Source organism: Gossypium hirsutum, chromosome A07 (assembly GCF_007990345.1).
Source record: "Gossypium hirsutum isolate 1008001.06 chromosome A07, Gossypium_hirsutum_v2.1, whole genome shotgun sequence".
Taxonomy (NCBI): Eukaryota; Viridiplantae; Streptophyta; class Magnoliopsida; order Malvales; family Malvaceae; genus Gossypium; species Gossypium hirsutum.
The window spans coordinates 32,871,045-32,884,004 of NC_053430.1; the positions used below are offsets into that span (position 1 = coordinate 32,871,045).

The 12,960-nt window shown below is 40.2% G+C and overlaps 1 non-coding gene across 1 annotated transcript; it reads left to right on the forward strand.

Moving 5' to 3' along the window:
* Window positions 1-820: 820 nt before the first annotated feature.
* LOC121204447 (small nucleolar RNA R71) lies at window positions 821-927 on the forward strand. Its single transcript, XR_005899372.1, has one exon. It is a non-coding gene; the product is annotated as a small nucleolar RNA R71 (small nucleolar RNA).
* Window positions 928-12,960: the final 12,033 nt, after the last annotated feature.

The following is a 12,960-nucleotide window of genomic DNA, read 5'->3' on the forward strand; positions in this document are numbered from 1 at the left end:
CTCACCTTGACCTCTGCTTAGCACACTTTTTTGCCTCGGTTCTAGCTCAGGCTTAACGAATCCTTCTTCATCTTGAACATTAATCGCGTTGAGTTGTTCCCTTGGGTTGGGATTAGTATTACTTGGCAAGCTACCTTGTGGTCGTTCGAAGATTAGTTTGGAAAGCTGGCCGATTTGAGTTTCGAGCCCTTGGATCGACTCTTGTTGATTTTTAAGTGCTGTCTTGGTGTTCTGGAAATGGGTTTCTGACACCGAGATAAATTTAGACAGCATCTCTTCAAGGTTTGATTTCTTTTCCTATTGATGGGGTGGTTGTTGAAAACCCGGAGGATGTTGTGGTCTTTGATTTCCTTGACCGCCTAACGAGAAATTGGGATGGTTCCTCCAACCTGCATTATAAATGTTACTATATGGGTTATTTTGGGATCTAGAGTTATTGTTACCCATATATTGAACTTGTTCCTCCTCGATGCTAGGGTTGAAGGGTTGATACTCTGTGCATGCTCCTCTTCCATTCGTCTCACACCTCATTACTGGATGTACCTGAGTAGAACCAAGTAAACCATCAATCCTTTTATTTAGAAGTTCTACCTGGTTTGACAGCATAGTGACCGAATCGACATTATAAATGCCTGCTGTTTTTGTTGGCTTAGTCCTCATGACTTTCCACTGATAGTTATTCAGTGACATCTCTTCAATAAACTCATAAGCATTTTCAGGTGTTTTATTATTGATGGTTCCGCCAGCAGCTGCGTCAACCATTTGTCGAGTCGAAGGATTCGGGCCATTATGGAATGTTTGAACCTGTAGCCAAAGCGGTAACCCATGGTGAGGGCACCTTCTCAGTAAGTCCTTGTACCTCTCCCATGCATCGTAAAGAGTTTCTAAGTCCATCTGCACAAACGAAGGGATATCATTACATAATTTGGCAGTTTTAGTCGGCGGAAAAGATTTTAATAGAAATTTTTCGGTCATTTGTTCCAAACTAGTAATTGACCCTCGTGGTAACGAGTTCAACCACTGTTTAGCTTTGTTCCTTAATGAAAAAGGGAATAACTGAAGATGAATGGCATCGTCAGAAATGCCATTAATTTTAAATGTATCGCAAAATTCCAGGAAATTTGCCAAGTGAGTGTTCGGATCCTCATCCTGCAAACCATCAAACTGAACAAATTACTGTATCATTTGAATAGTGTTAGGTTTTAGTTCAAAATTATTTGTAGCAATAGCAGACCTAACTATACTTGACTCAGTTCCTGTTAAAGTAGGTTTAGCATAATCATACATTGTACGAGGAGAAGGATTCTGATTTGCTAGTTCAACGTGTATCGCAGGAGGTAGCTTATTGTCTTGGTTTTCAGCCATCTCTTCGGTTGGGGTTTTAGTATCGTCCTCTTGCTTGTTCTCTGTGTATCTTAAGCTTCTCCTTATTTCTCTTTGGTTTCTGCGAACTGTGAGATCGATTTCTTCGTCAAAAAGTAGTGGTCCTGACGAGTTTCTTCTAGTCATAAACTATAAAAACCTGCCAAGAGAAAGAAAAAGTAAATTAATAAATAATAATAAAATTAAAATTAAATTGCAAGAAAAACAAATGGCTAAAGTAATAAAAATTAAACATTCCTAATATCTTAGTTCTCCAGCAATGGCGCCAAAAACTTGATCGCGATTTTCGTGTGACAGGTTTTAAAAATTTATAAAGAATCATTCTTGAAACTAACTATTATCACGATGTAGGCAAGTGTACCTATCAAACAGTGGTATAGTTTTAGCAAGACCGGATTGCTGAACCCAAAGGAACTAAAAGTACTAGTAATGACTGTCTTTTTATTATCTAGCCTAAGAATAAGGGGGCTTTGTTTTAACTAACTAATTATCTAAACTACAAATTCATAGAAAGTAGAATTGGGGGATCACTTTTGGAAAATGATTGAATTAAGACAATACCTAAGGAAAAATCCACCTAGACTTTACTTGTTATTCTGGCTCCGAATCGGATGATTTATTCATTTAACTTGTCCCGTAGAGATCTCTAAGTTATGTTATTATCCCTATTCATGACTAATAACGTCTAATCCCTAGATTGAACAATTGAGACTTTTCTCTAATTAACACCCTAGGGTTGCATTAACTCGATCTATGGATCCCCTTATTAAGTTTCACCCTAATCCGGCAAAGTCTTGTCACCCTATGTCTAGGCGCGCAATCAACTCCGCTTAATTATGACAAATGTACTCTTAGACAGGGTCTATTCCTCCTCTGAATCAAAGCTTATCTTGAATCAGTATCCTGGGATATCAAAATAAGAATTAAGAACACATAATTAAGAATAAGTTAAATATTTATCATACAATTCAGAAAATAACAACAAGATTCATCTTAGGTTTCATTCCCCTTAGGTATTTAGGGGATTTAGTTCATAACTTAAAAGGAAAACATCTCAGAAGAATAATGAATACAAAACATAAAGAAAACCCAAAACTCCTGAAGGAAATTGAGGGGAGATCTTTAGTCTTAATGGTGACTCCGGCTTCTGAGATGGATCAATCGGCTTCCTTTAAGCAGTTCCCTGCTTCCTTCTCTCTGCGTCCCCTTCTCCTCTTCCTTTAAGGCGTATTTATAGGCTTTAGAATTCCAAAAAACCCTCAAAATTAGCCTTTTTCAAATTGGACTCAAGTTGGGCTTGGTAGGGACACGCTTGTGTGACATGCCCGTGTCAGTCGTGCTTCAATTCTGAAAAATTGACACAGTCGTGTGGTCTACCCGTGTGAGGAAGTCCAGGCCGTGTTGATTTCGTACTTTGGCCCATTTTCTCCATCTTTGGCTTGTTTCTCGTTCCTTTCACTCTCCTATGCTCACTTAAGTATAAAACATGAAATTAAGGCATTGGAGCATCAAATTCACCAATTCTAAGGAAAAATCATCCATAAAATGCGTTAAGCACGGGGTAAAAATATGTATAAATTACGGTTTATCAACTAGCCAACATTAATGGCCTATACAAAATGAATATAACATCCATCATATAAGCCAACACTTGTGGCTAAACTAGCAAGACACTAAACAAAATGCTCAAGTTGTAACACCCCAAACCCGGCCTAGACGTTATGGCTGAATCTGACGTGCCACATTGAAATAAGAATCCGTGTTTCATTTTAGTGTTTTAAAAAACGACTTTGGTTAAGCTAAAAAAATGAATGGAAGCTGGGCACTTTACCAGAGGATCTTTTTTGCTACATTTTACCCACAAATTTTAATAAGACCACCTATCCAAGGCCCCTAACTTCTTAAGTCCAAAATTCAAAAATTCCACCGGGTTTTGGCTAGCACATGGGCCTTCCATAAGCCCATTTACCTACTCAAATTATGAATTCCACAACCGAATACCAAATTTTAAAAAACTTTACCAAAATATCGAGAATCGCGAAAAAACCCGAAAATCAGGATGTTACAACTCTACCCTCCTTAAAGAAATTTCGGCCTCGAAATTTACCTGATCCAAATAGTTGAGGGTACTGCTGACGCAACGCCTCTTCGGTCTCCCAAGTAGCTTCTTCCTTGCCATGGTTCCTCCAAAGTACCTTCACTAATGGGACTGACTTCCTTCTCAACACCTTGACGTCACGATCAAGTATTTGCACAGGTTCCTCTTCGAAAGTCAAATCCAACTGTACTTCGATTTCTGTAACTGGCACGATATGAGTTGGGTCCGAACGATATCGCCTTAGCATGGACACATGAAAAACGTCGTGAATACGGTCCAGCTCTAGAGGTAACTCTAGTTGATAAGCCACCGGCCCTATCCGCTTAATAATTCGATAAGGCCCAATTAACCGTGGGCTCAACTTACCCTTCTTACCAAATCTCAATATCTTCTTCCAAGGTGAAACTTTCAAAAAGACCATGTCCCCTACAGCATATTCAATATCCTTACGTTTCAGATCGGCATAAGACTTTTGTCGATCCGCTGCCTCCTTTAACCGATTCCTGATCACCTTAGTCTTGTCTTCAGTATCTGTTACCAACTCTGGCCCAAGTACTTGCCTTTCCCCCAATTCTGCCCAACAAATAGGCGAATGACACCTTCGCCCATATAGTGCGTCGTAAGGAGCCATCTGAATACTTGCTTGGTAACTGTTGTTATGCGCAAACTCTGCCAATGGCAAATAGTCCTCCCAGCTGCCCCTAAACTCAATAACACAACCTCTCAACATGTCTTCTAAAATCTGCATGACCCTCTCTGACTGCCCATCCGACTGAGGGTGAAAAGTCGTACTGAAATCCAATCGCATTCCCAATGCCTCATGCAACTTCTGCCAAAACCGAGATGTAAACCTTGGGTCTCAGTCAGAAATTATCGATACTGGCACTCCATGCAACCGCACTATCTCTGCCACATACAACTTGGCCAGCTTCTGAAGTGAGTAATCGGTTCGGACAGGTATGAAATGGGCAGATTTCGTGAGCCTATCCACAATTACCCAAACCGAATCCTTCTTAGAAGGTGTCAATGGCAACCCACTTACAAAATCCATAGTTACCCTTTCCCACTTCCAAAGTGGTATCTTTACCGGCTGTAACAATCCTGAAGGCAGTTGATGTTCGGCCTTCACTTGTTGACATTTCAAACATCTCCCCACAAATTCGGTCACTTCTCATTTAAGCCCAGGCCACCAATATAGTTCTCACAAGTCTCGATACAACTTACTCCCTCTTGGATGCATAACACAAGGTCCATTATGTGCCTCTTTCAAAATCATCAATCTCAAGTCGGAGTCCTTCGGCATACAAATTCTTCCTCGAAAACAAAGAACTCCCTCGCTATTTAACCCAAAGTCTGGATTCTCCCCCTTCTCCACTTGCTAAAACCGAGAAACCAACGACTCATCTTCCAACTGTTGCTTCTTAATTTGTTCTATCCAAGTCGGTCTCACTTGTAACTCTGCCAATAAGCTTCCATCATCATACAAACTTAGACGAGCAAACATTGCCTTCAACTCCGCTACAGCCCTTCGACTTAACGCATCAGCCACGACATTTGCCTTACCTGGATGGTACTCAATCGAACAGTCATAGTCCTTTAACAACTCTATCCACCTTCGCTGTCTAAGATTCAGCTCCTTTTGAGTCAGCAAGTACTTAAGACTCTTGTGATCTGTATAGATAATGCATCTCTACCCATACAAGTAATGCCTCGATATCTTAAGCGCAAAAATCACCGCTGCCAACTCCAAGTCATGTGTAGGATAGTTTACTTCGTGAGGCTTAAGCTGTCGTGAAGCATAAGCGACCACCTTACCCTCTTGTATCAACACGCAGCCTAAACCTACATGTGACGCGTCACTGTACACAGTGAAATCCTTACCAGACTCTGGTTGAATCAACACTAGCGCTTCTGTCAAAACCTTCTTCAGTTTCTCAAAAGCCTCTTGCTGCTTATTCGTCCAAACAAAAGGTGCTCCCTTCCTTATAAGTTTCGTTAATGGTGCTGCCAACACAGAAAATCCTTCTACGATTCTCCGATAATAACCTGCTAACCCCAGAAAACTTCGGATCTCTGTTACTGACCTCGGTGGCTTCCATTCCAGAATTGCCTCAATCTTTCGAGGGTCCACCTTGATCCCCTCAGCAGACATAACATGCCCCAAGAAAGTGACTTCCTTCAGCCAAAACTCGCACTTACTAAACTTTGCATAAAGTTGCTTTTCCCTTAGCACTTGTAGCACAACACGAAGATGCTTATCATGATTCTCTTCTGTTTCCGAATACACCAAGATATCGTCAATAAAAATGACTACGAACTGATCCAAGTATGGCTGGAACACCCGATTCATTAAATCCATGAATGCTACCGGTGCATTAGTCAAACCAAAAGGCATTACCAGAAACTCGTAATGACCATATCGAGTCCTGAATGCCATCTTATAAATATCCACTTCTTTAACTCTCAACTAATGATATCCTGACCGAAGGTCGATCTTAGAAAATACAGAGCCTCCTCTTAGTTGATCAAACAGATCGTCGATTCTTGGTAACGGATACTTGTTCATGATGGTCAGTTTATTCAACTGCGGATAGTCAATACACATTCGCATAGTCCCATCTTTCTTCTTTACAAACAACACTGGTGCGCCCCACGGGGAAACACTTGGTCTTATAAACCCTCTATCCAACAGTTCCTAAATCTGAGCTTTCAATTCTGCCAACTCCTTAGGTGCCATCCTATAAGACGTAATGGACACAGGAGCTGTTTCAGGTAACAAGTCAATTCCAAACTCGACTTCTCTGCTCGGGGGTAATCCAGGAAGTTCCTCTGGGAATACATCTTGAAATTCCTTAATGGTCCTAACCGACTCTACCGTTATCTCCTCTAGTTTAGTTTGACTTACAAAAGCCAAGTACGCCTCACAACCTTTCTGCATCAACTTCTCGGCCCTTAAAGCCGAAACAACATTGGACAAATAATTCCTTCGTTCCCCTATGACAATTATCTCCTCATCTTTGGCAGTTCTTAGTACCATTCTCTTTGTAGCACAATCCAACATCACCTTATGCTTAGTTAGCCAGTCCATTCCCAAGATTAGATCAAAATCCCCAAATGGCAGCTCCATCAAATCTCCTTCAAAAATCTTATCTTGTGTCTCTAAAGGCACCGCCCTAAAGAGTTTATCTACCTTAACCGAGTGTCCTAAAGGGCTTATCACCGATACCCCACTCACAGTCTCCTCAGGAAGCACACCCAATTCCCCAGATACATCACAAGCAACATACGAGTGAGTGGAACCCACATCAATCAAAGCAGTGCAAGGCATGCTATGAATGAAGAACGTATCAGTTATAACATCAGGAGCGTCACCCTCCACACGACATCGTGCAACATAAACAATGTCAGCTGTCGAGCTTCATCATGTCCAGCACCCCTGCCAGGTGCCCCACGTCCTTGTCCATTACCATTGCCACCTCTACCTTGCCCACGACCTCTCTGTGGTGGTGGTCCTCCTCGCTGTGGTTGGACATCCCTTTGCTCTGCAGCTAGTTCCTGAGTTTTTCGCAGAGGACATTCTCTGAACTTATGCTCCTTGGACCCACATCGAAAACATGCTCCAGTTCATTTCCAGCACTCTTCCATATGCACCTTACCACAGTCCCTGCAAGCCTGCGGTCTAAAAGTGGTTACTGGAACTGCTCGAACCGGTTCCTCCATCCTTGCTTTTTTAACGTTTTGATTCGTAGCACTCGAGGGTCTAAAATCCCTCTTAAATCTGGGTAGATCCTTCTCACGATTCTGCCGCTCAATCCGTTTTACCTCCTCAGCTATCTTAGCCTTCTCTACCAATGCAGCAAAATCACGCTCCCTCTGTGGAGCTATTAATATCCTAAGCTCATCGCGAAGACCATCCTCAAATCTAACACTGTGCTCATATTCAGTCGCAACTATCCCGCTGGCGTATCGACTCAGCCTCAAAAATTCCGCCTCATTCAAAAATTCCTTTCGACGGGCATCCACATAACTAGCTCCAACATACCTCCCCTTCAAAGCAATTTTGAACAATTCCCAGGTTACTCGCTCAATTGGGGTACTCTCCCTTACGATGATCCACCATCGGTATGCCTCGTCACGTAGCAGCGACACAGCCCCCTTCAGCTTTTGCTCCACAGAGCAATCTAAATCGTCCATAATCCACTCTGTTGCCTCTAGCCAATACCCTGCCACATTTGGGGCTACTCCAGATACGCCCCTAAAAACTTCTACTCCGTTAGCCTGAAGTCGCTCAAAGATGGATCCCCTATTTACTGTCCCAATGCTAGCTCCACCAACTCTTTCTAAAACCCTTAACATGGCTTCGGACAAAACATCATCCCCCGCAGCCCGATCATAAGACCCAGTTTCTGTTGCCTGTGGCACAGATGCCTCCTCAGTTGGCCTATGCCCTGAGGATGAAGATTCAGCTTGCACCCTTTCGCGACCACGTCCGCAGCCTCACCCACGAGTTCCTCTTGTACTCATATCGACTTATCTGATTGTGAATTTTATGATATTAGTATAATGTTCAATTGTTTATTACGAGATGTCTTATGGAAATATAACAGTTCAAGGATTGTTTTCGCATCGTCGTAGCCTAGCTACAGTTTTTATTCCTACTGTTTTACTGTTCTACCCTTATCCAAAGTATCATAGTAGGGTCTCAATTCTATTTATAGCATCATATCAATATCACGTAACATAAAGAGAGTATATTTATAGACTTGGTGCCAGGGATTCAGTGCGCCACTTCTTTCTCCAAACCAAAAACCACAAACCATGTATTTAATCACAGGAAATAGATTTTCTTAAAATTTGCAAAAAAATATCTTTGTTTTGAAATTCTAGATTTTAGACCCATTTTTAAAAACCAAAAAACTTAAACCATTTTATCATGTATACCTTTATAAAACATTTTTGAGAAGATCTTTTCAAAACTATTTCCAAAAAATACCCTTCTTGGTAAAATTATTTTTTTCGAAAAATTTTTCAGACCAGATCTACAACCGAGTTGTTGCAACCGAGCTCTGATACCACTAAATGTAACACCCTAAACTCAGCCTAGACGTTATGGCTGAATCTGAAGTGCCACATTGAAATAAGAATCCATGTTTCATTTTAGTGTTTTAAAAAACGACTTTGGTTAAGCTAACAAAGTGAATGGAAGCTGGGCACCAGGTAGGAATCCGTAATAGAGGAGGTGAGCCATGAAGGCTGCTTAAGTACCAAGCTCTTCGAATGGATCCAATCCTAGACATGCCCACAACCATTGCCACACTTGGTTAAATCGAGTTCTAATTTATTTAAGTTGAAATCTTTGATAAATCGGATAATCGTGGCGTGGTGTTATTTTGAAAACAATTATCATTTTGAAAACACGTCCTAAGTCTAGCCCATTTATTATCAAACAGATTAAAGTTACTAAAATAAAATAATCCCAGAAAAGAAAGAAAATCAAGTCAAAATGGCCTTATTACAACCCAAAAATAAATAATAAATAAAGCAAACTTAATGAAAACCAAACACTTATTCAAAAGCCCAAAGGCGATCACCGTGGCCACTCTGAATCCCCTCCGGCTCCAAGTCCCCAAATCAAGGCTCACCTGCAAGGTTAAGGAAAGGGGGTGAGTTTGGAAACTCAATGTGTAACAAGCCCCTTTCAGAGCCCAAAGCAATATCAGCCTGCTGGGCCTAAGCCCACAACCAATCTCAACATATACTAGGCCGAACCCTTTTCATATTTCATATTTCATAACACTGGGCCGAAGCCTTTACTATAAACGGTATGGCCCGTAGGCCCATTTCATTATCACGAGTAATGTCAATGAAAAAATGAATGCAAGCCCAATTGGGGAGACTACTCGACCCACCATCCGCTACTCTCCACCCGTACCAACCAACACACCATGTGGGGAAATGATTCAACCCACCCAACCAACACACCACTGGCAGCATAGCTGCTTTATCATATATCTGGAGGCCTAGCCTCTTTTAATAACTGGGACAAAGCCCTTTTCGGTAAACTGGGGCAAAGTCGTTTTCAATAAACTGGGGCATAAGCCCTTTTTGGTAAACTGAGGAATAAGCCCTTTTCAATAAACTGGGGCATAAGCCCTTTTGCACTTCCTCCATCCATATAAAAACCCAACCCAATACATTTATGAATTCATCATGTGCATTTCATACATATCATGTGCATATCATACATATCATGTGCATATCATATCAATCATGTATATCATATCCCACGTATCAAATTTATAATTAAACCCTAGAGGTATAATGGTCATTTTTACCTAAGGGCAAAACAGTCATTTCTGTATTATAAAGGTAATTTCATAATTTTACCAAGTATTAGGGTTTTCCATGTTCATTATTAGTTACTAACAATTCAAATGTTTTAAACAGCGATTCTGACCCATTTTTAGCGAAACCGAGTTATTGGGCCAAAAAAACCCCTAATGGGCCCTACTTAGCCGATTTTGTCATCTAAGCCCATTTAGCCTATATTCTATAATGTTGTCACCAGTCTTAAGGTGGAAGTTAACAGGTTTTCATTTTCATCGAGGCCCAACTTACCGTCATGCCAAAAATCATGCTCTTACCTGTTCCAACGATCCCGATCATCAACTTAGTGAATCTAACTAACCAATGAGCATTCGCTTGCTCACAAGTCCTCAAAATGCCAAAATTTTGGCATTTCGGTTTTTTGGAATTTATCGTTTTAAGCTATCAAAAAAGGTTCGTTACACACCTGTTTTGCGATATTCCTCGACGAGATCTCCTGCACGATTTCTCCTATAATCAACTGTTAATAGATTAGCTCACAATAATTTAACCAAATCGAGAACCATCTAATTTCAACATTTACACATTCAGCCACCCTCCATAATGGCCTTAAGAACCTTACCTTTGCCGAAATTGATGACTAGCTCTAGCCACTCCGATGATCCAAACTAATCCTAGCCGACCCTATGCCTTGCTACTCCTCCACTAAACAAACCATAAAAAATTAAAAGAAAAACTCAATAGAGCCTATACCCATATTCGGCCATCTCCTAAACTATAGGGGTTTCGGCTTTTGTTAATAGTTACTATAGGAATCGTTTAGAGTTCGAGCACTTACCACAGTCTCTCTTCTTGAATCCGTTTATGCCTAGAAGATAAGGGAATTGGCCACTAAAAAGTGAAAAGAAAAGGTTTGCTAGTCAACAAAGAATTGGCACCACCTAGTCTCCACGGATTTCGGCTTTTGCGGTATTTCAGCAGTAGTGGTGGTAAGAAAAACAATAGGTGAACGAAGGGGAGTAGTGGGCTGGTTTTGGAAAAGAAAAAGAAGAAAAGATGAATGGGAAGAAGGTAGATTTGGCTGGAAAAGAAAAGAAAGAAAAAGACTACACCAAAAAGAGAAAACGGCACACCCTAATTCCTATTACCGAAAATCCCTAACTAAAACCCCTCTGCCGAAATCCCCTCTCTAATCCCCTCAATTTAGCTAAGCTCTATCCTCCTCTCAAATCCCTAAAATCTCTCCCCTTATCCCTCCTTAATTCATGCATTTGACTGTTTCAAACTCTCTCCCACAAAGTTCCATCCAGCTTTAAACTCTAGCATGCACAAGCATAAAAAATAACATTACCTTTGCCATCACAGGGAATTGAACCCAGGTCTTCCCCCAACACTTACACGCCACCTTTATAGCTCCCTAGTGGCGTCACTTAGCCACTTTACCAGAGGATCTTTTGTGTTACATTTTACCCACAAATTTTAATAAGACCACCTATCCAAGGCCCCTAACTTCTTAAGTCCAAAATTCAAAAATTCCACCGGGTTTTGGCCAGCACATGGGCCTTCCATAAGCCCATTTACCTACTCAAATTATGAATTCCATAACAAAATACCAAATTTTAAAAAACTTTACCAAAATATTGAGAATCGCAAAAAACTCGAAAATCATGATGTTACACAAGTCCCTATACATGCCACAATCAAAACATTTAAACTAGCTATACCAAAAGCTTCAGGTGATAGTATGATTGATGCCTCCGACATCCCTTGATCCCCGATATTAGCTTGGCGGCACTATATGAAAATGGAAAGGAGAGGGAGTAAGCATAAAGCTTCGTAAGTTGCATATAAATAAGTAACAACATCAACCATGCATATTATAAATCAACACAACATTCTTGAGTGAACATAGGTAAATATCACTACATGCTTATTTATCACAAGTGTAAACCAAAGATTTCAATATCGTCCCAAAATCATTTCACAGCTAGAACTTACTCATGTCATTCTTACCATCAATGCAACATAACTAGATTCATATCTCATGAATTTTGAATAAGAACCTGTACCACTCCCAACATGATTATATCATTCCATATCATTATCATAAGCTTTAAAATAACCCGTGAAATCATTTGGAATACTAAATGATATCTTACAAGCTTTACACAAAAGGGTGAATTGTCGATGCCATATTCCAAACATGGTCTTACACTGGCTCACATGTTGAGGCTGATGCCATGTCCTAGACATGGTTTTACACTAGCTCTCGTCTTAATGTTGATGTCATGTTCCAGACATGGTCTTACACTGGCTCTCACAATGTGGTCGATGCCATGTCCCAGACATGGTCTTACACTAGTGCACATATCAGTACCGATGCCATGTCCCAGACATGGTCTTACACTAGCTCTCATTATATTGTCGATGCCATTTTCCAAACATAGTCTTACACTGGCTCTCATATCATGGCCGAAGCCATGTCCCAGACATGGTCTTACACTAGCGCACATATCACTCAAATGCCATGGCATGGATATCCAATTTATTCCTAGGTTCAATCGGTATTTTACCACATTAATTTCATCATGCATTATTCATAATTATTTTCAACCATATTATACAAAATTGATCATTCAACACATAATAGATATAAAGTTTCCTTACTTATGTACAACTTACCTCGGTATACAAAAAGTGGACGACTATTTGGATTTAGTCTACTTGCTTAGCCTTTCCCCGGTCTAGGCCTGAATTTTGTATTTATTGATCTAAAATGATAAAAATTCACTAATTTAATCATCATATTAATCAATTCATTTCATAAATCATATTTTGGAAAAATGACCATTTTGCCCTTATACTTTCACAAAATCATGATTTTAACCTTAGGCTTGTAAATCAATTTTTATCGAATTTCCTCATTTCCCAAGCTTAGCCAAAACTAATTTAAGCCTATAGCATCTCACAATTTCAATTATTTCACACATTTACCAAATAATTTATAACTTATGCAAAATGGTCCCTAGCTAAGGTTTTCATGAAAACTACTTCACAAAAGTTGTTTATTTAACAACCAAGATTCATTCTCTTCCATGAAATTTTAGAAAAAAAACATGAATACTCTCATGGAAAACCCTATATTTTCAATC